At 33.1% G+C, this 27452-nt stretch overlaps 1 protein-coding gene across 3 annotated transcripts in view; it reads right to left on the bottom strand.

Moving 5' to 3' along the window:
* jupb (junction plakoglobin b) overlaps positions 1-27452 on the bottom strand; it is a 142664-nt gene that overhangs the window by 85628 nt on the left and 29584 nt on the right. For 2 of the 3 annotated variants that reach the window (XM_051136654.1, XM_051136656.1), the window contains exon 1: positions 18132-18455. The exons of the other annotated variant lie outside the window; for it this stretch is intronic. The gene's annotated coding sequence lies outside the window, so the exon portion shown is untranslated. Of the gene's footprint in view, positions 1-18131; positions 18456-27452 lie in introns of those variants that run through there. 3 annotated transcript variants of the gene reach the window in all.

Raw genomic sequence — 27452 nt, 5'->3', positions numbered from 1 at the left:
AGGGAGAGAGTTTAAAAATGAACCCTCTCAAACTGGCCGACACTAACTCAGCTAAAAATCAGCATTATGGTAACGCGCTGACAGAAAATGCAAATGCTGCCGCTAATGAAATTTGGCTGCGGGTTTCTTGGCAAGCTTTGGAATTAGAAAGATTTAGAATGGAGGGAGAAGAGGAGATAGAAATGTTCACATATAATGAAAGAAAATGACAAAGAGAGGAAGGTACAGAGGAAGCAGGCGAAGAGTTATTGAGCCGTGAACAACAGAGACGTACTCAAAAGAGAATGAGGCTATTTATTAAGAAATAGAAACATGAAACCAGACGATCCATCAGTTACCTGGGAGCTCAGTTGGAAAGTCTGCACAGTTGCTGCCCTAATTGCCAATGTTTGCAATTGCATACTACCATACTACTTCTGCAGTACGTAAACTATATACTTCAAATCGAAATATGCAGTGGCACAACACTGTATTCCACAATGCAATGCTCCTAACTTGACCTTCCTATTACCATTTTGAAAAATGAAAGCAATATCTCTCTAACAGCTTCTTCCTGACTCAGTATTTAATCAGGCTGCTAAAAGTGAGGACATTTTTACACAAAGTGGTATCAAAATGAAAAACCCTTTAACTCCAAAATCATGTGACAATAAAAAAAAAAGTAATATTGGAATATCTTTTACAAGAAAATGTCATTTCAGTTTTTTTCTTCAAGATTAATTTTTAATTCAATGTTACTCGCCATTTCTTAGTAATTATTTATGTAATTTCATAATTCCAGAGTGAAATTATTTGAATTATATATATATATATACACTACCGTTCAAAAGTTTGGGGTCAGTACATTTTTATTGTTTTTTTTTTTTTTTTTTAAAGAAATTAATACTTTTATTCACCAAGGATGTATTAAGTTAATAATTAAAAGTTTTTTAAAAGTTAATAATAAATAATTTACATTGTTATAAAATATTTATATTTTGAATAAACACTGTACTTTTTAAACTTGTTATTCATGAAAGAATCCTGAAAAAAAAAAAAAAAAAAAAAAAAAAAAAAAAAAAAAAAATCACAGGTTCCAAAAAATATTTGGCAGCACAACTGTTGATATTATCCAACATTGATCATTCTAATAATAAATCCGCATATTAGAATGATTTCTGAAGGATCATGTGACACTTAAGACTGGAGTAACAGCTGATAAAAATTCAGCTTTTCATCACAGGAATAAATTCTATTTTAAAGTATGTTAAAATAAAAAACATTATTTTATATTGTAAAAACATTTTGCAATATTACTGTTTTTTTTTTCTATATTTTTAATCAAATAAATGCAGCCTTGATGAGCATAAGAGACTTCTTTAAAGACTATTACAAGTCTTACTGACCCCAAACTTTAGTGTAATACATATATCAATGTGTTACTTGCAGTTTCTTTGTAACTGTTTGTAAAATTTACTAGTATTTACAAGTCCAAAATTTGTAAAATTGTTTCTACATTAAAGAGATACAGAAGATACAGAAACTATTTTCACTCAGAAATTGCTAGTAAATTTCACAAATAATTACAAAGAAATAAGTAACTCTTGGAACTGAACAAAAATTTTGAAAGTAATAAAACATTAGTTTTTAATAGAAAGAAAACACTCCAATAGTCTTTATTTACAAGTTCAGAAAATATTTTTTTTCTCTCAGAAATTGTTAGTAAATTTCACAAAAAAAATTACAAAGAAATAGTAAGTAACACACCGAATTAAGCAACAATTTTTGAAGTAGAAAAACATTGGTTTTTCTAACAACAACAACAACAACAACAAAAGATCTTATAAAACATACGTCAATAATCTTTATTTACAAGTTCAGAAAATCTTTTTTTACAAGTATGGTAAATTTCAATTTTACTTAGAAATTGCTAGTAAATTTTACAAATTATTACAAAGAGCAATTTTCACTTAGCAATTGCTAGGCAAGTTCACAGATAATTACAAAGAAACAGCAAGTAATATGTTAAATTAAACAAGAAGTAAAGTAAAAAAAACTGAATTTTCTTATAAAACATACTCCAATAATCATTATTTCCAAGTTCAGAAAATCTTTTTTATAGTGAGTACACTTAAAAATAATGATATAGAAACAACTTTTACTCAAAAATTGCTGCATATTTCACAAATAATTACAAAGAAATGACAAGTAATCCATTGATTTAAACAAGAATTTTGAAGCTGAATTTTTTTATAAAACATACTCCAATAATCTGAATTTACAAGTTCAGAAAATCTTTTTTTTTTTTTTATACAGTGGAGTATGGTACACTGTAGGAAAGATTTCCTGAACTTAGAAATAGATCAAAGATTATTGGAGTATGTTTTACAAGAAAACAGTTTTTCTATTTCAAAATTTCACGTTTTAATTCAATTTCTTTGTAATAAGGACCAAGCACAGATGGTGCATTGACTCTGTTGGAATTGCTCAGTTTCTTCTTCTTCTTCTCCAAGATAAATCACATTTTAGAGGGCCTAAACATGCTCGAAAACTCTGCACACATGCCAAAAGTGGTGAAAGTTTACATCTGATATTGGTTTCAAAAGTGGGTGTGGCAAAATGGCTCGATAGCGCCACATATAAAATTTCAACGAAGTTCCCCTCGAGCTATGTTTCACATACATGTACACAATTCGGTAGACACATATAACACACCAATACCTACAAAAAAGTCCTGTGGTACGAAGTCCAAAACCCAACAGGACGTCTGTTATTTTGAATTTTCTCTGCAAATTTTGTGCCATTTTCAGGCGTTGCATTTCAGCAAACTCCTCCTACAGATTTAAACAGATCAACACCAGATTTGGTCAGTGTAATCTAAAGCCCTTTGTGACGTTAAATTGCGAAGATCTTGAGTTTTCATTGAAGGGCATGTCCGTGGCGGCCTAACAAACTTCGATGTTTTGCCATGAAACAGGAAGTTCTTATAATTCAGGCATACAATGTCCGATTTGCACAAAAACGTTTCATAAGAGTCCTGTCCTGAACACACACCCTTGACCATATTCAGTTATAGTCATAGCGCCACCTGCTGGCAACAGAAAATGGCTTGTTTTACACTGACTTAAACATGCAATGTCCAATTTGCACGATACAAATTGCACGTTTCATAAGAGTCCTGGCCTGAAAACATCTAAAGGCCAATATTCAATATTATATTTCATAGCACCACCTGTTGGCAACAGGATGTTTTACACTAACTCAACCATACCATGTTTAATTTGCACCAAACTTCACACATCTACATGCCAATATTCAGTAATAGTCATAGCACACATATAAATTTGAGACATATAAATGACTTTGATATTTTCCTCCTATATTTATCGCTTTAAATGCTGCAGTGAAAACTACAAAATGAGTAAGAACTGTTTCTAAACCAATATTTTTCAGCGTACTCAAAAACAATGTTTACTGTGAAAAAATGCATTAATTTTTAATAAATACTATGCTTTATATATTATATACTGCACTGTATTACTAAGCAGCAAGCTAGTATTTAATTCCGAACACATTTTCATCTTTCATTACGTATTTCCATTATCAATAAGGCAAACAGGTGACAAAGAGTTATTAAAATGAAATAAAATAAAAAGAAAAATTCTAAATCGTATTTGTTCCAGGGTTTGTTCCTAAATGAGCAGCTCTAAGTAACATGACAGATTTCATTCAAAGCAATATTTACTCATTGCTCATCTGAGACAACACCGCCTGGGGAGATGATGGTGTCGTGATCACCATAAAATGTCTCTGTTAACCTATTAAAAGGAACGTTACGGGTTCACGAGCAGTTAAGCTACAATGACAGCATCTGTGCCAAGAAAAATTATTTTGACGCATCTCTCAATTGTTTAGCAAAAAGCAACAATCGCAGTTAGAGTAAGACACTTGCAGTACAACAGAAGTGAAGAGGCATGCAATAAACACTAAAATGCACACAAGACATCAAATGTTAAAATATATTCAATGGGAAAAAAGCTGCTTACTTTCCCTTGTGAAAATAAGTACAACTTTAGCAAGAAGATTACTTATTACAGAAATAATACACGTAAGTGTGAAATAATTATAACGTTTTCAGACACACATTGCATGTTATCTGCAATAAATGAAAATGTATCATAAATGCAATTAGTTTAAATTTACAGTGCAGTGCTTTTTACGTAATTAGGACATGTCTGTATATGTAATTACTTACAATGTCCCTGGTAATTTTACAAGAAAATACTATTCCAGTCTTTCTACTTCAAAATTTCATCTTTATTTAATTGTGTTACGTGCTGTTTCCTTCTTTCTAAATGTGAAAATGTTTCAAAGTAAATTTGATTAAATTAAAGTGATAGTTCACCTAAAAAGCATCAGCTAACAATATTTACTTATTTTCAGTATGGTTTTGAACAAACAATCCTAACATTCGACATTAGTAACTTACTTTTGGAAGCATGAGGGGCCGTTCACATATAGCGTCTTTTACGCGCTCCAGTTCGTTATTTCAAATGTAGACGCGCCGCAGCAGGAAGTGACGCAGTTGCAATGCGCACGTGTGCGACACGCTCGTTTTTTCCTCGCATCGAGATAAAAACATCTCAACATTTCAGAATGCCGCAAGTGCACATGAAAGGCCCAAGTCGCACGCCCGCGCCCACGAGATCTTCGAGTTGTTACTTGTGAATTCAGTTCACTGGAGACTCGCTCTAAATGGATAATTTGAATCAATGGCTTGTCAACTCGAGCACAGCTGCTTTCGGATCATTCCCATTCATAAATGAATCGTTTGGTGTGATTTGCGAATCGATTTAACAGGGTCACTTTAAAAGCATCAGTTTGGTCATGAATCAGACACCGCTTCTGCGTCTCGGAGCATGTGATATATTATGTTTTATGAAATTCAGTGAAGTAAAAAGTACGATCTTACAAAATGTAGTGAAGTAAAAGTGAAAGTTACTCAAAATAAAAATACTCCGGTAAGGTACAGATACTTGAAAAATGTACTTAAGTACAGTAACAAAGTACAACTACTTCGTTACTGTCCACCACTGAATACTGAATTAGATTCAATTGATTTAATGAAAAATTACTGCATGTAAACAAACCTACTGAAGCATGAGACTAGAATCACTTCTTGTGTTAAACATCACATTCAATAGAGCTTAACGTGTATTGAATGTCCACGCCTTTAAATTTTGAAGCTTGTTGTTGACATAAAAAAGGTCACGGTACAATTATCATTATGTGTTCCCCATGATGAGGACAATTAAGCTGCTATTTTTTGGCATGGCTTTAATCACAGGATGGATGATGCATTTTATTTGCTTAAATGAAAGTTAGTAAGGACACGACACACCATGCTGGACAATAACATTCATTATCTGTCCTTCTGCAGAGCATGCTGCTCTCGTCTGTTGGCATACGGTGCCAGCCATGTTGTCTGACTGCGTTGGTCTTGCCAGCTACACAGACACAGAGGCAGCGGCTGCCATACCGAAAAAGGCACTTCAAATTGGCTCTTTGATGCACTGAGACAGAAAAGTAGAGGAAGGGGGAGTGCATGCAACGACGCCGGAGTGAGTTTTGGAATGGAGAGACGCTAAAAAAAAAAAAAAAAAAAAAAAAACATGTCATGAGAGAGGAGGAGAGTTTCCACTGGGAATGTGCAAAACTACAAATTTTCAAAATGGACTAGTTGAAAGTGGAACTGTTTTTAACTTGACATGCCGTCTGCACGTGTATACAAACCAGTGTCTGGAAAATAGCACAACCATTTAAGTGTAACAGACATATATTCCACATAATCAGCCATTCCTATTCCACCGGATAATAAATTAGAATGCAATGAGGAAGAAATGCATATATGCATAATTAGATTTAAAGAGACGGAGACAGGAACCGACAGAGACGATAATATGAACAGACAGCTTTTTCAGCATCTTCCTCAAAGACACAGATATGAACGCAGTAACTACTACCGCATTTCTATGTAGATCACTCTCCAGGAAACATACAAATGTACATGCAAAAGCACACCGAGTGCACGTTTAATGATTCTCAAGTATTTTGCATATGGAATTATTCCATACGCCAGTGCATTGGCCATTAAGAGATTATAGCAAACAGACGCCTGCCGGTTAAAGCTAATCATCACCCAACACTCGGCCGCACTTTGGGGTTTTTTAATATTTTGCTCAAGGCGTATTAGAGAAGACTTTAAAACATGAAGACCTCAGTTGATGAGTCTCACTGCACTATAGCTCACATTCATTGGAATTTATTTAATTAAAGTCAAATTTGTGCATTGAATAATAGTTTGTGCAGTGATCTAGGCTTTAATTTGAGCTCTAATTAAATAGAAATGGATTTCGCTTTGCATATCTGAGTCAAAAAGGATGTTTGTCAGTGAAAAGTAATTATTTGACAAAGTACTATGAAAATAAGCTTTTCTTTACAGTGATGTACACTGATGAATTGCCAACAAGAAGATCAGAAACACTCAAGAAAAAGAAAGAAAGCAAACAGGGTACATTGAGATTTTACTTGATTATGAGAAATGAAGTTACAACTGTGAGATTAAATTATATAATCGCAATTTTTTTTTTTTTTTTTTTTTTTTTTTTACCTAATCAATTACAAGAAATAATGTTGCAACTTTGTAAAATTGTGTAAATGTGTAAAACAATTCAAGAAATAGTTGCAATTTATGATTGAAATTCTTTTCTTCCTAATTATGAGAAATAAAGCTTGAAAATAAAGCTTTTGCCTGATAAATTACAAGAAATAGTTGCAACTATGAGATATTAAGTCAAATTTTAAGAAATAAAAATACAATTGTGAGATATAAAACAAAAATATTTTTTATTATTTTTACCTAATTAATTACAAGAAATAAATTTGCAATTGTATGTCAAATTGTGATAAAAATTACAATTGTCAGATATAAAACAAAAAATAAACAATATATGATTTCAAGAAAGAGCTGCAAATTGTGACTATTGAAAGTTGCAACTGTGAGATATTAAGTCAAAATGTAAGAAACAAAGCTATGATTGTGAGATATAAAACAAAAATAATTGAATTTCAAAAAAGAGTAGCAAATTTCACAAATTTTACTTTTTTGTTGCCTAATAACTATAAGAAATAATGTTACAACTGTGAGATATTAAGTCAAATTGTAAGAATTAAAATTACAATTGTGCGAGATATATATATATATATATAAAGAAATGTAATTATTTTACCTAATTAATTACAAGAAATAAGTTTGCAGCTCTATGTCAAAATGTGAGAAAAACAACTCAGAAATATAAAATTAAAATGAACACAACAAACAAACAAACAAAACAATAAATAAAAAACAATTCAAGAAATATCTGCAATTTATGATTGTGATTCTTGTCTTTCTAATTACAAGAAATAAAGCTTGAATTTATCCCTGATTATTACAAGAAATAAAGTTGCAACGGTGAGATATTAAATCAAATTGTAAGAAAAAAAAAATCAATTGTGAGATATAAAACTAAAAATAAAAATAAAAATAAATCGCAATTTAAAGAAATAACTGAAAATATATTGGAAATAAGTTTCACCAAAAATATATAAAATTAAAAAAATAAAATTAATAATAATAATAATAATAATAATAATAATAATAATAACGACAAATAGTTGCAATTTATGATTGCGATTCTTTTCTGCCTAATTACAAGAAACAAAGCTTGAATTTTTTTTCCTGATTATTTACAAGAAACAAAGTTGCAACTGTGAGATACTAAGTCAAATTGTGAGAAATAGTTATAACTGTGAGATATAAAACAATAAATAGATTGCAAGTTAAAGAAATAGTTGCAAAGTTTTGCAAAAAAAAGTGATCATTTTAAATCAATTAATTACACGTAAAGTTGCAATTGTGTCAAAATGTGAGAAAGTTACAAGTGTGAGATAAAAAAAAAAAAAAAAAAAAAAAAATTCTGAGAAATATTTGCAATTTATGATTGTGATTCCTTTCTTAATTACAAGAAATAAAACTTAATCTTTCCCTGATTAATTACAATTAATAGTTGCAACTGTGAGATATTGCAAAATTGTTAGAAATAAAATTACAATTGTGAAATAAAACAACAAATAGATTGCAATTTGAAGAAAGTTGTAAAAATATTTTATTATTATTTTTACCTAATTAATTACAAGAAATAAAGTTGCAACTGCAAGTCAAATTGTGATAGAATCACAGTTGTAAAATGCAAAACAAAAAATAAATAAATAAACATGATTTTATAAAAGAGTTGCAATTTGTTATTGCAATTATTATTCGTTTCTTAATTACAAGAAACAAAATGTAACAAATAATAATTATAAACACTAAACAATTTTAAGAAATAGTAGCAATTTGTGACTGAGGTGTTTATTTTTTCCTAATTACAAGAAATGTAAGCTATTAAGTTGATTTCTAAGAAAGTTACAATTGCGGGACTAATAAATATGTTTTTTTATGAATATGTTGTTGGATCACAATCACACACAAACATGCAAGTCTACATACATTTCCTGCCAATACATACAGTAGCTGCCATGAATCTCTCCTTCCTGTTCCTGTGTGATTTATTCAGTACTTCTGTTCTCTCATATGTGCTGCTATCTACCTCTCTCCCCGCCTTGCCTAGCATTCTCAATAATCGTCACCTTCTTACTCCTTTTCCCATCCATTGTGGTTATCTTTCTCCATTTTTTCCCATCCGCTGCTTCTCTGGGGCTGCCTTTCCATTCCTGATGATCGAGATGGTAAAAGAAATGGGGCCGAATTATTGCCTGAGATAACAGGAAGCGTGCATGTACGCTCGTGTAAGTGTGTGTGTCAGTCTGCGTACGTGTGTAAGCCGTGAAACCTCACCATCCTCGAGCCACACACATGAAATCAGCTGCAAGAAAATATAACGTGGTCAGAATGTAATTCATTCACACATAATGACATGTTTTGCCACACCATCGAACATAAAACTGGGTCAGCCATCAAGGAGGGCACGAACCAAAGCTGAACAGATTTTTACATTATGTAAATGCCGCTGTCTGCTTGAGACCACCAGCGTAGTATAAATAGCTTGGTTTCTGTGGCACTTACAAAATGCAACTCATACATATGGCCAGATGATCATCAGCCATACGCTCCCTGTTTCTGCTTCTCTCTCTCTCTAGCTGTCACAAATACTTTATCCGTTATCCTCTGTGTTCTCTAGATCTGTCCGTCCGCTTTGCTCAAATCCCCTCACAAACATATTCTGAACAACAGACGCTCTGTTTTCAACCACAACAGTACTGCATTCTGAGCAAAGAGACAGGAAGACATTAAACTGATAAAATAGAGAGTTTCCAAAGGAGGGACACAAGAAAAAAACAGTAATGAACAAATAGTTGGATGAACACATGATCAGTTAAAGCCTGCTTAAGAATCAAATGAACTTTTCTTCTTAAGTTAGTAACGGAATATTAGCAAGTTTCCATTTATTGGAAAAATAATTGGCTCCGCCCCAAACTCACACCTTTGGTTGACTGTGTTGGGCTAATCAAGATGCTCAAATTAATTTCAGTACATAAATAAATATAAATTTATTGAGTTTATTTATGAATATATTTTAAATTGTGTATAGTATAATAATATTTATAAATATTGTTGGCACCGATATATTTTTATTTTATTATAAAATTAAAAAAATATATATATCTATATCTATATATATATATATATATATCTATATCTATATCTATATATATATCTATATCTATATCTATATCTATATCTATATATATATATATATATATATATATATATATATATATATATATACACACACACACACACACATATATATACACACATACATACACATATATATATACACACACACATACATATGTATTTATATAATATACATTTGAGATAAAAATGTAAATTAAATACATAATAAAAGTGCTTAATTTTATATATATATATAAAAATGTGGGTCAAAGCCGAAAAAGTGTTTAAGCATAAAAACAAGTGTAATACTGGTTTAAATTGTTGTTGTTTTTCCAAAAAAATAAATAAATGAATAAAATAAAAATAAAATGTAAAACATTTTCTGTTTAATTTAACTGCATTTTTGTTTTTCTAAGCAAAAATTAAATATCATACATTTTCCCTAATTTACAGAAGACACCCACTAAAATGTCATTCAGTGTAACAATCTTGTCAGGCATATTTGCAACAAAAATTAATTTATGAATTATTTATTAAAAGTCGAATTACTTTTACCCCAAATACTAATTAGTTGTAATTCTACATTTTTTAAATGTAAAACTATCCTAGGTTTTGCCCATTTGTCAGTACGATTGTTTTACTCATTTAAAACACAATAAAATTTAATATGCTCCCTTATTCTTTTATACATTTTAATATGTACAAGTCAGAATAAGCATGTTGTTTGAATTTTTCATTATATGTGTGTATTTTAATCTCTCTCTAATTTATATATTTACAAATCTCTGTATTTTGTATACTACTTAAATATTTATGAATGTATTTTTATTTATTTAATTATACAAATAAACTTTTGTTTATAGCTATTTTCCAAGTTAAATTAACAGCAGTTCAGCTGTTCTTTTTAATAGACAACTTATTTTTTGCATCATCAGTCATCAAAGCTCTGTAAACACTGCGTGTCATGATGGTTACAGACACACAGATGTACCTTTAATTTCACCAGGCTAATTCCTCATTAAAAAACCCTTAAAATGATCTTTCAAGTCATTTCAAATTTGTCATTTGTCTTTGTGGGTGAGTTATTTACTTTCTTTTTTATTAGTCTTCCTATTAACACCATAATTTATTCATTCAGACTGATTTGCATGCATAAACATGAGAGACTGGATTTATTTATTTATATTCATTACATGAATATATATAATCATATATGTGCTCAGGTTGCATACATACTGCATACTACAAAATGGTCTGAGCAGTATGATAGTATGTGAATATGAACAGACATGTCAGAAATGAGTGGATTCAGAGGGCCAGACTGATGCTCTGCTGGTGCTGGATGTCTGCCAGAAAACTGGAGCAAAAAAAATTCATCAGTATGTCAGTGTTTCGATGATGACGGACAGTAACGGCCAGTTGTCCATAATACAAACAAGCCACAAATTATAGCAAATAAATAACAGCATTTACAGACAACAAATGTACTGTGCAAAATGCTGAAAACACTTCCACCTGACTGCAGTGCACAGAGAGACTAAATAAACGGAAAATAAGGGAAAACGGTATCAGTAAATGTCACAGGCTAGATCCAAACTGCTCAGGTTGTGTGATGAACACGCATAGAATTAGCTATGGATGTGCAATGCCGGTAACAGCTATACACACATGCACTCATGCAATAAACACAAGAGGTCAATGGAATAAGAACAGCAGCTAAGGGCACTAAATAAAGAGGCAGCAATCGCGGAGCACTGACATTATGTCTAATGTAGCGTGCCAACCTTCTCCTTCTTTCCACTCCTATCAGCTCAAACACAATAAACTACAACTCTCAATGACACTTTCACAGAGGAAGCATAAATTTAAACGTGTAAACTAAACGATTCTGGGAACTACAGCAGGACGTTCAACACTGTGCAGTGTCCTGTTGACTTGTTTGCTCAAAATGAGCCATACTTACTTTCATTATAAATGTCCCTTTTATATATCTATATCTATACATCTATACATTTCTCTCTCTCTCTCTCTCTATATATATATGTATATACACACACACACACACACAGGGGTGCACATAAGTGGTCCGCAGGTGTAAATAAGTGTGCTGTGCAAATAAGTTCAGCATGCGTATTTGCATGCCAACATGGTTGACAGCTGTTAATGCACAGTTACCATTTTAGATTGACAATCTATAATACTATATAAGATTTCTATTCAAACTGAAAGCATAATTCTAGGCTATTTGATGCCATTTTCAAAGCACAATCCAAAAATGTGACATTTCATTTGTTGATGCTCTGAACTGAGCGCTCTTCAATCAGAAGCGCTAAACCCGGAACGCATACACTTACTTGCCGGCAACCCACCAAAATAAAAGCTTGCTAATTTAGGTTTGAAAATTATGAAAATTCATATAAAAATGGTAAATATTATCATTGCTTTTTTAAGTTTACTATAAAATAATTGTAGCTTTATTTATTTATTTATTTAACATTTTTTTTATGGTTGTAGTTTCAGTTAACTATTATCTATGTGTGTGTTTGTGTGTGTATACACACACACACTCATGTTTGTTTTTGTGAATTGTGGGGACTTTCCATAGACTTCTATAGATTTTATACTGACCAAACGATATTGTCTATCCCCTAACACAACCCTAACCCTAAACCTAGCCCTCACAGAAAACATGTTTGTATCGTTACACTTTCAGTTAAACACCATTTACTATTTTTAATAATTTTTTAACATTTAACATTGTGTAACATTTTGTAACAATGTCAAAAATTTCAGGTTTTACTATCCTTGTGGGGACATTTGGTCCCCACAATGTAGCAAAAACAAGTACACACACACACACACACACACACACACACACACACACACACACACACACACACACACACACACATATGTGTATATACATGCCCTCCAAAATATATACATGCCCTCCAAAAGTTTGGAAACACCCTAGAAAAATGGGGTTTTGAATAATATTGGCATGAATCCTTTTTAATTTGTGATAATTCTGCACTGATAAAGGACAACACAAACCACGGAAACATACTTTATTACATAAACAGTTTATACATAGAAAAACATTAATTTTCGATTCATCAAAATATCCACCATTAGCAGCTATTACAGCTCTGCATAAACTGGGCCTAAATTCATTGTATTCTAAACTTAATTGGCAATCAATTGTTGAAGCTATTAAGGTGTGCTGACCCAAAAATCTTTTAAAAACCTTGGCCAAGTTTAAACCAGTAACCAGGCATCACAGCTGGCAAAGGGGCATGTCTGACTTTGACATGTATATATTGCCATTATTATGTAATCAAAATGAAAATTATTATTGCTGGTCTTCAATGACAATGTCAAGTTACTTTAATGTATTTGCACCAAAAAATGATAAGGATTTATGCTGATATTGTCCAAACCCACACTTTGCCAGGGGTGTTTCCAAACTTTTGGAGGGCAGTGTGTATATACATGTACACACACATATATACATATACATATATACATACCTTGAAGCGATGGTGGGTTGCAGCAGCGTAAAGGTTGATTTCTGTGCTTACTTGATCTAATATTTTATGTTTTTTAAAATGTTGTAGATTTAAGTAGCAAATGAGAATCACTAAAATGGATGCGTATATTTTGAGAAATGTCTTCTTAATGATTTTCAGTTTTGTTTAAGATAATTAAAGCAACAGTTTTAAATAACAAAAGAATACGTAAAAGTATTTTAGTTGGGGTAAAAAGCATCCCTGCTGTTGAGGCTTAAAGGCACAATAATTAACATAATAAGTAATAGATGGCTGACTTTTCCATTTGTTGACATAACGTGGTCAGATGGTAAATATCATATATTATGTTGGGTCTCCATCTTAGAGATAATCACCATGTTTAGAATGGAACCATATTTAAAAAAAAAATGCTATTAATCATATCATATAATAAAATATCATTTGTTGTTACTGATGTAAAGAAAGAAGGAAATGAAAAAAAAGAAAGAAAGAAAGAAAGAAAGAAAGAAAGAAAGAAAAATTAAATTGTTATGGGATCTCCTTCAATGCTTTTACAATCTTTACATTTTAAAATGATTTTGTTTCTGCATTTTAAAATATGTGCTTTATATTAACATAATGACAGTATATTTATTGAACAAAAAATAATTATTTTATTTATCAAAATAAGCAAAAAAAAAATAAAATAGTTTACATATTTTTTCTATCTAATTTCCAGGATTCTTTTTTTAATGACTTTTTTATGGTTGCAGTTAGGTAACAGATAGGTAGATAGATAGATAGATAGATTTCACAGCTTTGTCATATTAAATGAAAATTAGTAATTTAATATTTTTTGTAAAAACAAAAAAACATTTTGTTAAAAAAAAATGCTAAATTCTGACAGATTGATGATTGATGGGCTCATGAATTAATCACAGTGAATTACTATCAAACTGTATATTGCCTCTTGCATTAGTGCTTGGTATTGCCCTTTGTTTTATGCAAAAGACAAAAATAATAAATAAATACCAAATTAATCCCATCATTTAGACAGGAATAAATAAGAAAGTAAATTATCACTGTCTATTTTGTCATGTGCATTTGATAGAAAGAAGGAGAGAGACATTTACTCGCAACGCTGAGGGTTGGATTAAGTCCCACTCTACATTACTTCCCACTGAATATTCTGTTTTTGATTATACAACTGCAAAGTTGTGGCGTTCACAACCATTTCTTGCTCTCTAGAACAACAGACAAGCGAAACAAAGGCTGTTTTTTACAAAAAGAGAAAACACTGCATTCTTTGACAGAAAAAAGGATAGTTCAGAGGTTTATTTTCTGTCAGAGAATGATTCTAATTGCTATTTTCTGCCATCTGAGTCTTGGAAAGAAAATGAATGCACACAGAAGCAGAGCAGCAGGGCAGGTTTCCACTGACACCAGTGCCAAAGGGATGCCACGGCACAAGACTCTGTCAAGCTCCGGCTGTAAAGAGCAGCAGGTGTCTCAGTGGAGGGCTGAAGGGGCATCGCTATATTTCCATCACGCCAGATGTGAGCTATGACGGAGGGCATAAAGGTGAATTCACAGGGCGAACAATGTGATAATATAGCTCACTGTCTGCAGCTGTCTGTGCGTGCATTCATTAGAGCACAACATCACCCTTTCATCATTAATAAGGATCAGTTTAACACGAGCCCGAGAATGGATTTGTTGCGGTTTAAATGTCTATGACAAGCCAACTAACTGCAGACGCAGTCTACATTAGTTTCCATAACTTCTGGCCAAAACATAATCCATAAAAAAAAGGCTTAATGATGGATTTGTTCCTTACAAACACACAGTTTTTCATTTCACAAGATGTTAAGTGATGGACTAGAGTGGTTACTTGTGGATTATTGTGATGTTTTTATCAGCTGTTTCGACTCTCATTCTGACGGCACTCATTCAGGATCCATTGGTGAGCAAGTGATACAATGCTCAATTTCTCCAAATCTGCTCAGATGAGAAAACAAACACATCTACTTAAGGCCTAAAGATGAGTCATTTTCGTTTTGGGTGAAGCATATCTTTAAGAAACTGTCAAAAAACCTTAACATACTTCAGTCTGCCAGCACTGCGAAGAGGAATAAAGTCGGCCTCATAAACAACTGCTGTGAGAAATCAATGATAGGTCGCCTATGTGGCCCATAGCACCAGAATTACTGACATTATAGAGTGTCCTGTTGTTTTCTAGTTAATGTTGCATGAACATGATTGGTGTAAAGTTTGACTTTTGTCTTCATCCATAAATTCATTTGTCATCCGGGCTCATCATTACATAACTATTTAATAAAACAGCACTGATTAAATGATCATTTTCGTAAATTTGCATTCACCCCTATAATTGTAAATCATCATGCAATCAGAAACACAGCCCACTGCATCAATGTTTAAATTTAATCAGCATCTTGACTGGCTGTTTTGGCTATTAACCAATTTGTGATTTGTAATTGTTGGTTCTTTCTTAATTTCCTGCATTCACTCTGTTGGAAACCTAACGGATGGGTTTTTTCACACATTAAGCTGATATCATTTGTATGTGAAGAAACCAGTAAGTTGGCTCTAACCTCAAGCTTGCCCAGAAGTATCAGTCGACCCGTCTAAATTTTTAGCGGCATCTATAGCAAATGTTCCCCCCTAAGAAGAAAACCAAGCTTGGAAAGCAATACTGGCATTTGGGATGTCTGTGCACTTGCAGCGAGTAGATACCATTAAGCTTTGTGTCAATCAAAGTGCCACAAAACCCACCCATCAATTATGTGAACTTGACTCGAGACTGCGCTGTAAAGGAGTTCATGTTCAAACGTTGCTGCTGATAATAAATACCTGCACATTAAAAAAACATGCACTGAAAGGTTAGTCTTGATACAAACCAGACCTCTAAACCCTGTTCACACCATCAATAACTTGCAGCAACATAGTGACCTGAACTCAATGCAATCTGACAAGTAACAACATCATAAGAGTAGTGTTGTTTATTACAATTACTAGGGCAGCAAGTGGGCAGAAGTCATTGGCAGTATCCGAATGTGTACTTTCCTACTATATGTGAACCAGTCTGAAGCAGCATGGGTATATTTGTAGCAATAGCCAAAAATACTTTGTATGGGTCAAAATTATTAATTTTTCTTTTATACCAAAAATCATTAGGAAATTAAGTACAGATCATGTTCTACGAAGATATTTTGTACATTTCCTACTGTAAATATATCAAAACTTAATTTTTGATTAGCAATAGTCATTTAGACAACTTTAAAGAGTTTTTTCTCAATATTTTGATTTTTTTTGCACCCTCAGATTCCAGATTTTCAAATAGCTGTATTTCAGCCAAATATTGTCCTAAACCATACACTGATGGAAAGCTTATTTATTTTATTTAGCTTAAAAGAATTACCCTTATAACTGGTTTTGCAGTCCCATTTTCTAGATGAAAATCAGTATGTCGTAGGCTATTTCCAAATTCACAATATTCATGAAACAGTAGGCAAAAACAGATGCACATCCAATGGATACTTAACTATCCCATGAAACCAAAGGAGAGAATATGAGGAAGCAGTCACATGACAACAACATGGGATATATGTAGTACAGCCAGATTAGATTCATACTACACACATTAATACTACATAGAACGCACGTTTTTAACAGTTGCGAAGTAATTACTTATTCAGAAAACTTCTACTCAATTGGATACAATGGCAGACAAGAAACACATAGAAATCAATAACACAACAACTTTATTTATTCAACGCCAGTGTGAACGGACATTAGTATTTAGCTATACTCTACACAGTTATTTAAAACAATGTATGAGAAGGCGTTTGGTTTAGTTTAACTATAAGAAATAACAGAAACTATTTTCATCAGCGATTTTCCGTTGGATAAACCGCGCAAAATCGCGAAGCGTTTACCGCGTATTTTTATGTTCGCTTCAACAGAAATCGACTTAACCGCTGCTTTTAGGTTACGCTAATGAATTAATTAAAGTTACTGACTAAAATAGAATCAAACAGTCAAATATACACCAACCCAAGTTGCATTTTTACAGTTATTAGCCTAAAATGATACATAGGAATCGAACCAGAATGTCTAGCGGAGCATGACAACATGCTAGCCATTTAATAAGCTTAGGTTTTTAATATTAGTCATTAGTTTATCAGATCTGTGTGTTAGTCAAACAGTCCACAGAGCACACAGTTCAAACGCGATTACGATTTTATGCAATATTTTTACGGTGATCTAATGGAGTTAACGATCATGCGCCGGTTTTGCCATATATGAATCATATAAACTTACAATTTGGTCATTTAACTATCACACAAACGTAACGATCTGGCATTACACATGCTTGACATGTAGCAGTGTATCTGCACTCAACTAATGCGAGCTCAAAGTTTAGATTCTTCAGTTTCAGAAGCTGAGCATGCAAAAAAATCGATAGCACTATAGCCTATCAATACTACATTGCAAATGAAAGTAATGATTTGGGGAATGAAATTATGCAACATCGCCTGATGTTTTGCATCTATCGAGTGTGACGAACTCCGGTGGGCTTTAAACCAGCTTCCCCGTGTCATGTTTGATACAGAAGTGATCCGTTATAGAACACGAGCACAAAAAAAGAAATAAACCATGCACACTTAAAGATCAAGACAGCCTATTTGACAGCACTTAAACTCCAACGATGCTTCATGTGCAAACGGCGTCCTGTGAAGCACACTAACGTTCATCTAACGGGAGAAGAAGGGTGGCTTCCACGGTCGCCGGGGCAAAGTCATCATTTAAATGAGCGAGCATGCATCAGCACACTTATTTACCTTACAGAATGATCACAATCCACTGGCGAGTGTGTCCAAAAAAATCAGCTCGTGAATCCCTTCTCCGGCCCCAAGTCCCTCCGTCCACTCTTATCCAAGTCTGGCAAACGTTGAGCAATAGAGTCTGACAGCAGCGGAACCCTCCGTGAAGTCTCCGGTTGCACGAGCGAGCGAGTGGGCGGGACCTCTAGCGGTTCAGTTTCTACACCATCGGTAATTATTTGAGGATTCTGGCGCATCTATTGCGACTGATGGCCATTAATGCTCGTTTAGAGACAACCATCAGGAGAATCGTGTGAGATTTAAGGTTCATGTTCCTGCCGCCATGGCTCGCCCTGCTGTTACTAGGCTGTCTTGTTGCCGACGATTTTTTGGGGGGCTCTGCTCCTTTTTCATCTATATATATATTTTTTTAAATAACTCAATTAATTTTCTGAATCCCCGCAACATTATACAGATATTTACCTCCAACAAAACACATTTTTCCACTTTATGCATTAAATGACTACTAATATCATTTTCCTTTTATTCATAAGACGTCTGAATATAATTATAAAGAACACTTATTAAAAATCTACATCTATTGCCTATGCCCAAAAAATACATAAAAGTCATTGCCATTTATTTTAAAGTGAAGACAAATATTTGCTAACTAACAAAAGAACAGCTTTACTATTGTATTTTATTTTTTTATTTTTTTATTTTTTGTCTGAATTTTTATCATGGCTCTTTGCCACCAGCCTGCCACCATCTGGAGCCCTTTTGCAATGACTTCTAAAAAATACAAATATAAAAAAAATCCATGCAACATTGGATAAAATAACTATACCTTTAATCCATATTTAAATATTAAAATATAATTTTTATTAATACTAATTTTATTGAGTATTAGTATATAAAAATGGCAAAAATAAAGCACATGAAAAGTATTACTACTAAAGTATTACAAAGTATACTACACTACGCTATAGTAAAACCATGGTTAATTTTCTTAAGGGATCTGTATACTTTATTTTTTCTTTGTTTTGTTATTATAACTGTACTGCCTTAATGGTTTGATGTTTTTAACCGTTTAAGAAAAAAACAAAAAAACAAACAAACTTGAAATCACTCCGAAATCCTGATCTGAAACAAATGATTCGCAAAACCACACGGAAGTCCCGATCTGAATCAAATGATTTGTAATTCGCGCTCCGAAGTTCCCATCTAAAACAAAAGATATGCGAACCCGCACCGAAGTTTCGATCTAAATCAAATGATTCCAATCTGAATAATGATTCACTAAACCATCATTTCAGATCAGGAATTGCCTATTGCGAAGCATTTAATTTCAATTCAGATCGTGTACTGTAAATCATTTAACTTGAATCATTCAATTCGCAAAATGATTCACAAACCCGTTTCAATCTAAATCAAATGATTCTGGATTCATGCTTCTGGATTCATGCTTCAAGTTCTGATCTGAATAATAATTCACGAACCATCATTTCAGATCAGGACTCAGAGCACAAATTGAATGACGTACTGAATGATTCAAATAAAATCATTCCTAAAAATTACAATCCAAGTCAAATGACTCGTGATTCACGCTCTGAAGTTCTGATCTGAATAATAATTTGTGAACCTTCATTAGGACTCGGAGCGTGGAGTGCAAGTCATTTGACTTAGATTAGAACTTTGCGTTTCGCAAATCATTGGATTTCAATTGGGACTTCAAATCGTGTTTCACGAATCATTTGATTTGAATTATTCAATTCGTAAAATGATTCACAAACCTGTTCCGATCTAAATTGCATGTTTTGCGATACACACTTCAAAGTCCTGATCTGAATCAAATGATTTGCAGTGCGTGAAGTTCTGAATTGCGATACGTGATTCAATTACAGCCTTTTAAAACAGTGAATCATTTTGCGACACAATGGTTTAAGAGTTTCGAAAAGCTCTGTTTCACCCATCATTGCATGCTTTTTAAAAATGTTACAATCGATGTTGAAATTAGAAAATGAATGGCTCTTTTAATTTGATCTGGATTTTGCTAGTGAATCGCTTGAAATAAATGATCAAAGTCACGAGTTTGAATCAATCGGAGCGTAACTGACTCAACTGATTTGGTTCATCTGTTCGCGTCTTCAGCCATGTTTGCATGAAACTGCCAGTACTACCCTGGTGAAAAAACCAGCATATGCTGGTAGGTATGTTTTGATGCTGGAATGCTGGTTAGGTAGGTTTTGATGCTGGTTTAAGCTGGTCCTTTGCTGGTTTTTGCTGGTCATGTTGCTGGTCAAGGACCAGCATGAACCAGCAAAGCACCAGCATAAACCAGCTAAGGACCAGCATCAAAACCTACCTAACCAGCATATGCTGTTTTTTTCACCAGGGTACTACTTGCTTAGCTCGATTTTTTCTGACAATAACTTAAATGAGTGAAAAGGGTTAATTTTGTGTGAAAAGATATGTGCTATTCCTATTTTCAAGGGTTTTCCAGGCCTTAAATGTCAAAAAGTCAAATTCAAGTACTTCAAGCACTTTAAGCAAAAATAACTCTCAGAAATGTGGTTTGAAACAGCCAATTGTAACCAATCCCGTCAACATGTGAATGGAGCTTTTCACATCATTAGCATATCACAAGAACATGATTTGTAGCAACACATTATTAGCTGTTTGATAATGTAGTCAAGCCAAAGGCTAATGATATCAATTACCGTTCGTGTCCGCCATTGTAGAGAGCGATACATAGAATTTATTACCATTCTGATACATTAACATGTAGATGACCCCTGTATAGTTCGCTCCTCTTTTTTGGAACCAGTTTCTTGTTCAAACATATATGGCTGAATTAATCCAATATTGCTACTCGTGTAGTGGTTTATACTTAAGTTAACTGAGTGTGGAGCAGGAGAATACATACTAAATGAGGTAAGGATGTAAAAACATTTAAAAATGTAATTTTGATTATAATAGATGAGTATTAAGGGACAAAGTACTGACTTTAATATATTTTTTTTGTTCAAGCGTTGAGCGCAAAAGTCATCCCCTGCAATAAACATTGCAAAATATTACATGATTATTTTTCTGTTTCTGTACCTCACTGTTTCAACAGCTGAATGATGTCACTTCTGGTTAATGGTGTCTCATAAGGGTGGACCCCAAATTTTTATGGCCAAAGATGACGGGGTTCAGTGCGGACTGAGGGACAAAATGTATTTATTAATTTCAAATTCACTAACATCCAGCAGGGCTTGACAAAATACTTGGTTGCATAAAAAAATAATACATAAATATTACTTCCAATTAATTATAAAGAAGATATCAATGTCTAAATTCTGCACAAACATCATTAAAGGACTGAAAGATGACCTTATGAATGACTCTTATCTAATATCTAATTTTGTTTAATGTGTCTGATCCATTCTCAAAGGAAGACATCTGATACGTCTCGCCTTTGCCACATAATTAAAATAGTACGAAAGAAATTAATCAGCAGAATAAAAGACGTGCACTAAATCAAAGCCTGATTTATTTTTACCTCTTCCTCTGAACTGGGGGGGCAAATGGATGGATGGATGAGCAGATTCAGTGCATCCCATCTCAGGACCCCATATTTACCAAATCAGACAGACGTTGTCTCTTCACTCGACTTCACTCTAGTTGAAGCCAATGCAATTACAAGATTGTGCAACATGCCACATTTTGGAAGAAGCAAAAATCCAGCGGCTTTGCGGCTTCTAGTTGTTGCTGACAATTTTTTTTCCTTTACGACTTGTTTTTAACACTCAACAGCTGTGGTTATCATCACTTCAACATGGAAAAAACCAAACAGATTATTAAAAACCATACGGAGCATCAAGATTTCTGCTGCTGCTTAAAAAGGCTGCTTGAAAGAAGAGAATCAGAGATTCAGTCATGGAAGCACCAGAACATTACAGTAATAAAGCTCATTATATCAAGAGTTTCTGTCGAAGAGCCTGTTAAAGGTTATTCTAATCACCACTGCTTGAAACCCACATACATAGTTTTGAGGTGCTCCCTTCTCTCTGTGATTACCAAGAGACAAATGCACATTTTCTCTTATTTAAGTAACTCCCTCAGCTGTCTGGGGCATAATGAAAGCTCTCCACTTTTGTTGCCATGGTGAAAACCATAATTCCTGCCACTTTTGATATTGGAGGCTTTAAAAACCCTTTCCTGCAGTTGAAAGTTGCAAAATTTCTGTCCGAAGCCAATCAGCTGGAATTCTTACAGTAATTGCACTTTTCGCAGCTCAATTTTCTCCCTCGCACAAGTGGATGTATGTTTCTGCCACAGAATTATGTGCATTAGTATTGATTTTATCATTTTTGTTTGACCTAAATGCAGACAGCAGATCAACTACACTCTTACAAATAAAGATCCAAAAGGTTCCCTAAAGAACCTCCAGTGAACAGTTCTTAAAAGAATATTTTTTTCTAACCTAAAGAACCTTTTTTCACTATAAAGAATCTTTTGTGGAACGTAAAGGTTCCAAGAGATGTTAAATGTTCTTCATGGAACCAATGATGCCAAAAAAGAATATTTAGTTTTAAAGGCATACTTCATCCAAAAATTAAAGGAGAAGTCCACTTTCAAAACAAAGATTCACATATAATGTACTCACCCCCTTGTCATCCAAGATGTCCATGTCTTTCTTTCTTCAGTCATAAAGAATTTTTATTTATTTATTTATTTTTTATTTTTTTTTTTGAGGAAAACATTTCAGCTTTTATTTACCATATAATGGAATGGTATGGTACAAAATGCAATTTAAATGCGGCTTCAAACGATCCCAGCTGAGAAAGAAGGGTCTTAACTAGCGTAACGATCAACTATTTTCATAAAAATAATACAATTCATATATTTTTTTAATGTCAAACGCTACAATGCCTAGACTGTTTTTTCCCAGTTCATGACAGTTAGGGTATGTCAAAAAACTCCCATCTCATGTTCTCCCTCAACTTCAAAATCATCCTATATCGCTGTTTCACCTTTTTTGTTAAGGGTGTTTGATCTTCTTTGCATGTTCACTTTGCAAGGACTGGGTCGGTACTTCTGCAGTGATGCAGGATGATTTTGAAATGATTTTTGAAGTTAAGGGAGAAAATACGATTGGAGTTTTTCGACATACCCTAACTGTCTTGAGCCAGAATACACAGAGTTCAGGGATCGTTTACAACCGCATTTGGGATCGTTTGAAGCCGCATTCATTTTCTGTTAATTTATTTACCCTCAGATTTCTTCAGTAGAACTGTAAATATGATTTTTAGCTTAAAATGTGGACTTTGTTGATCCATAAAATGCAAGTCAGTGAGGTTTTTGAGAATTAGAAAAAGCATATCATGGAACAAAATTAATACCCGTGGCTCCTGACAATACATTGAGGTTTTATGCAAAACAATCAGTCTGTGCAAGAAACTTTACATTATTTACTTCATTAATCTATAGCCTCAGGCAAACGGTTCACAGTGATGTCTGGTTCACAAACTAATCATTCTTTTGAATTGTTTTTTTTAAGTGAACTGGATGAATCAGTTCACAAAATTGGACTGAACTGTTTGAAACAGTTTGCAGCTTGACCACCACACATCTACAAGTTACTTAATCAAAATGTACTTTTGGATGCTTGACAGTCACTCCGCCTTGAAATGAGCCAAAATATTGGTGTATCTGATCCTATGAAGAATAAACTCAGTCAGTGCTCCAGTTCCTCCAACAGTTACTGAATTGATCCTTCACAAAGAGCTTGATTGACAGGTGATCTGACCAATCATAAAGGAGAATCTGCCATTTAGTCTGACAAACAAATCAGACAGGAGTGTAGATTAACTTCAGTGGACTTAAACTTGGAAAATCGTCTATTGACATTTTTCCCCGGTTTAAATAAAATACGCTCTTATTAGGGATGCACCGAAATGAAAATTCTTGGCCGAAGCCAAAACTGAACAAAATGAAACACTGGGCTGAAGGCCAATTACCGAAATGATTTTTCCTGTTTTCCCCACCCCCATGTATTTTGCCAATTTTTTTTTTTTTACAATTAAACAATTAAAATCCACACATGGTTATATGCCAGGCTTATACCTCTTCCAAAAATCTTTATTAAATGCTGCATCAGAGGTCATAAAAATATGTGCAAAGGTGAAAACGTTTTTGAGACAGAGTTTTTCTTCAGTGCCACATGAATTGGCGCACACCTGCACAGTAAATTAATATTAACCATGGACATCATAATAATACACCACACAATATATCCAATATCTTAAAAAAAGTTTTTTTTTTTTCTTTCTTATACATATACTAATGGTAAATATCCTTAATACCTCAATATAGAAAATCCTCAATACAAAAAAACATTAATAAAAGATATATAAATTCATCCATTCATAAACATAGATATAATCTTATTAATCCATACAAAATATGTTTATATATTTTACAGAAAACAATTCAAAATCAGTTCCTCATTCATACCAAGAGGACAAAGATTTCAAATCAAAAATCCATTTTAAATCTATATCTAAATTAAATAGCCAAAATACGCCTTTTACAATTTTGTCTTCCCTAAAAAAAAAAATAAATAAATAAATAAATAAATAAATAAATTACAAAACAACAGTTTAAAAATATTTACTTAACACTGAACATTTTTAACATTCTAGTTATAATAACTTACCAACAAAGCACAATTTAATGTAGACATATGATGCGGTACTAAACAGAAACTAAACTGAACTGTTGGTGCTTGTAGTGATTTTCTTTCTCAGGTAGTTTTAAATGCTTCCACATTTGCTGCATTAGTGCACACCTCTATTTGTTTGAGTCACGTCATTGTTCGGTCTAATTTATTCTGTCTTTCCACTTATTTCGCTTATTAATCCCCGCTTATTAATCCCTAGCTCTGATGTTCATTCATGTTTATTTTGTGCTTGAAATAAATATGAAAAGACAATCGGTTTACATGACACTTTAACTGAGGTGATACAGTGATCTGTCACAACACGTTAAAGAGCAACAAAACGGTATTTATTATTTAAATCTCTTTAAAAAAAAATGAAAGATGAGACCTTGTTTCACACCTAAAGTAACCTGCTCTGTCTTGTCTGCCGGTGTGTTGTTAGTTTCCTCTTTGCTCCATGATTTATTTTTCACTATGTGAGAACAATGATACGTAGTATGAGATTGGCATTGTTTGTTAGACATAGCAACAGTAACTAAGGTGGGCGGGTCTTTGCGAAGGGTCAGTTAAGAAAATAGTTTGACTCGGATCAAAGACTGATGAGCAACTGATTTGCTAATATACTTTAGACATGTAAAACATCCATGTTTCACAGCATTATTGGGTGCTTTAAAAGTGACATATCATGAAAATTTGACTTTTTCTATCATTCAAGTGCTATTATTATAATATTACCGCCATTTAATCTTATGTTTCCACCCACAGCGCTGCCACTGTGTTTTTAACATACTTGTGTGTATTTGACAGTTTAAGCGCAATAAGACATGAAAGAGAATTTAGTTTAGTACTCATGCCGTGTAACAGACACTTTTTTGGAAGAATATCTGAGGTACAAGCTGTAAAGGCATAGCTCTATTCTGGAAAAGGGGGCGGGGAGCAGCAGCTCATTTGCATTTAAAGAGACATGCACGAAAACTGTGTTTGATATAATAAATATAATAAATGATTTGTGGGGTATTTTGAGCTGAGACTTCACAGACACATTCTGGAGACACCTAAGATTTACATATTGTAAAAAGGGGCATAATAGGTCTCTTTTAATAATATAATTAAGTATACATTATGGGTGAATCAGTTTTTTGAACCAGTTCGTTGCAAAAGCTGTCTGAAAGAACCGGTTCGCAGAAAAGAATCATATTTCTCTGTTTGCCAGAGGCTCTGGATTACAGGTAATAATGTTGTAAAAAAATGTTTAGTTTCTTTCACAGACCAATCATTTTGCTTCATAAGACCTCAATATATCATCAGGAGTCATGGGTATTAATTTTGTGTTCTTTAATATGCTTTTTTAAATTCTCAAAAACCAGTAGCCACTGATTTGCATTTTATGAATCATCAAGAAGCACTGTTTCAGCTAAAAAAAAAAAAAATCTTCTTTACTGTTCAGCTGAACAAAAAAAGTCATTTGCAACTTGGATGGCCTGAGGGTGGGTAAGTTAACAGCAAATTTTAGTTAAAGGATGAACTGTCCCCTTAAGAGTGTAAAGACTTTCCAAAAGATTCCTGAGAAAGAACTTCAGATATGTGGTTGATATTTACCCTCTAAAGACACCAAAACAAGCACTTAATGATCCATCACTGCATAAACAATATTCTGGACAAAAACAGTTGTTTTGCCCACTTCCAGTGAGACCCAAATCAATCGATCATCACCAGAACAAAACACTGGCACACACTGCCTAAACATAGCCTAGTGTTGCCAAGGAGAAGCTTCCTCCACACGCTGCATGCGCTGCGAACGTCCCTGGTGCTTTTCATGATTAATACATTTCTCCAATTACAAGTTGCCCTTATTGAGACAATTGTCATCACAATTCACAGAGCTGCTTTCATAACCGATTCATCTCAGCAGGCTCGCAGAGATAATCTGCACTGTAGCATGACATGGACATTTAAGTTGTCAGGCATTTACACAAGAAGATCTGTTAAGGATATCGTAGAAATTTTTACATTTTATAAAGAAAATGGTTGCCAGGGTGTTGCTAGTTGCAGTTGGTAAGGTGGTGTCTAAGTGGTAAAAAAGACCAAAAAAAGACCAAAATCTACACTACTGTTCAAAGTTTTGTGTCTGGTAATATTTTTTATTTATTTTTTATTTTTTTAAGTAGTACCTTATGATGACCTAGGCTGAAATATTTGCTCAAAAAAAGACAGTAACATTGTGAAATATTATTACAATTTAAAATTACTGTTTTTTTATTTAAATATTTTAAAATTGATTTATGTAATAAAAAGCTGAATTTTCAACATCATTACTCCGGTCTTCACGGTCACATGATCTTTCAAAAATTATTTGAAGTAGTAACATTTATCATTATTATTATTATTATTATTATTATTATTATTATTATTATTATTACTACTACTACAAATGCTGAAAAACAGTTGTACTAGTTAATATTTTATTGTGAAAACTGTACCTTTTTACTGCACCTTTTGATACATTTAATGTGTTGTTCTCTTAAACTGTTATTGTAGTTAATTAAAATTAAAAATGTAACTAAAATTAAAACACAATGTTAAAAAAAGTGTAAAAACAATATTATATATAGATAAAAATACAAAAAATATTT

This window comes from Labeo rohita, chromosome 19 (genome assembly GCF_022985175.1).
Source record: "Labeo rohita strain BAU-BD-2019 chromosome 19, IGBB_LRoh.1.0, whole genome shotgun sequence".
NCBI lineage: Eukaryota > Metazoa > Chordata > Actinopteri > Cypriniformes > Cyprinidae > Labeo > Labeo rohita.
The sequence above is the reverse complement of the archived record's forward strand: the minus strand, read 5'-3'. Positions and strand labels throughout refer to the sequence as shown.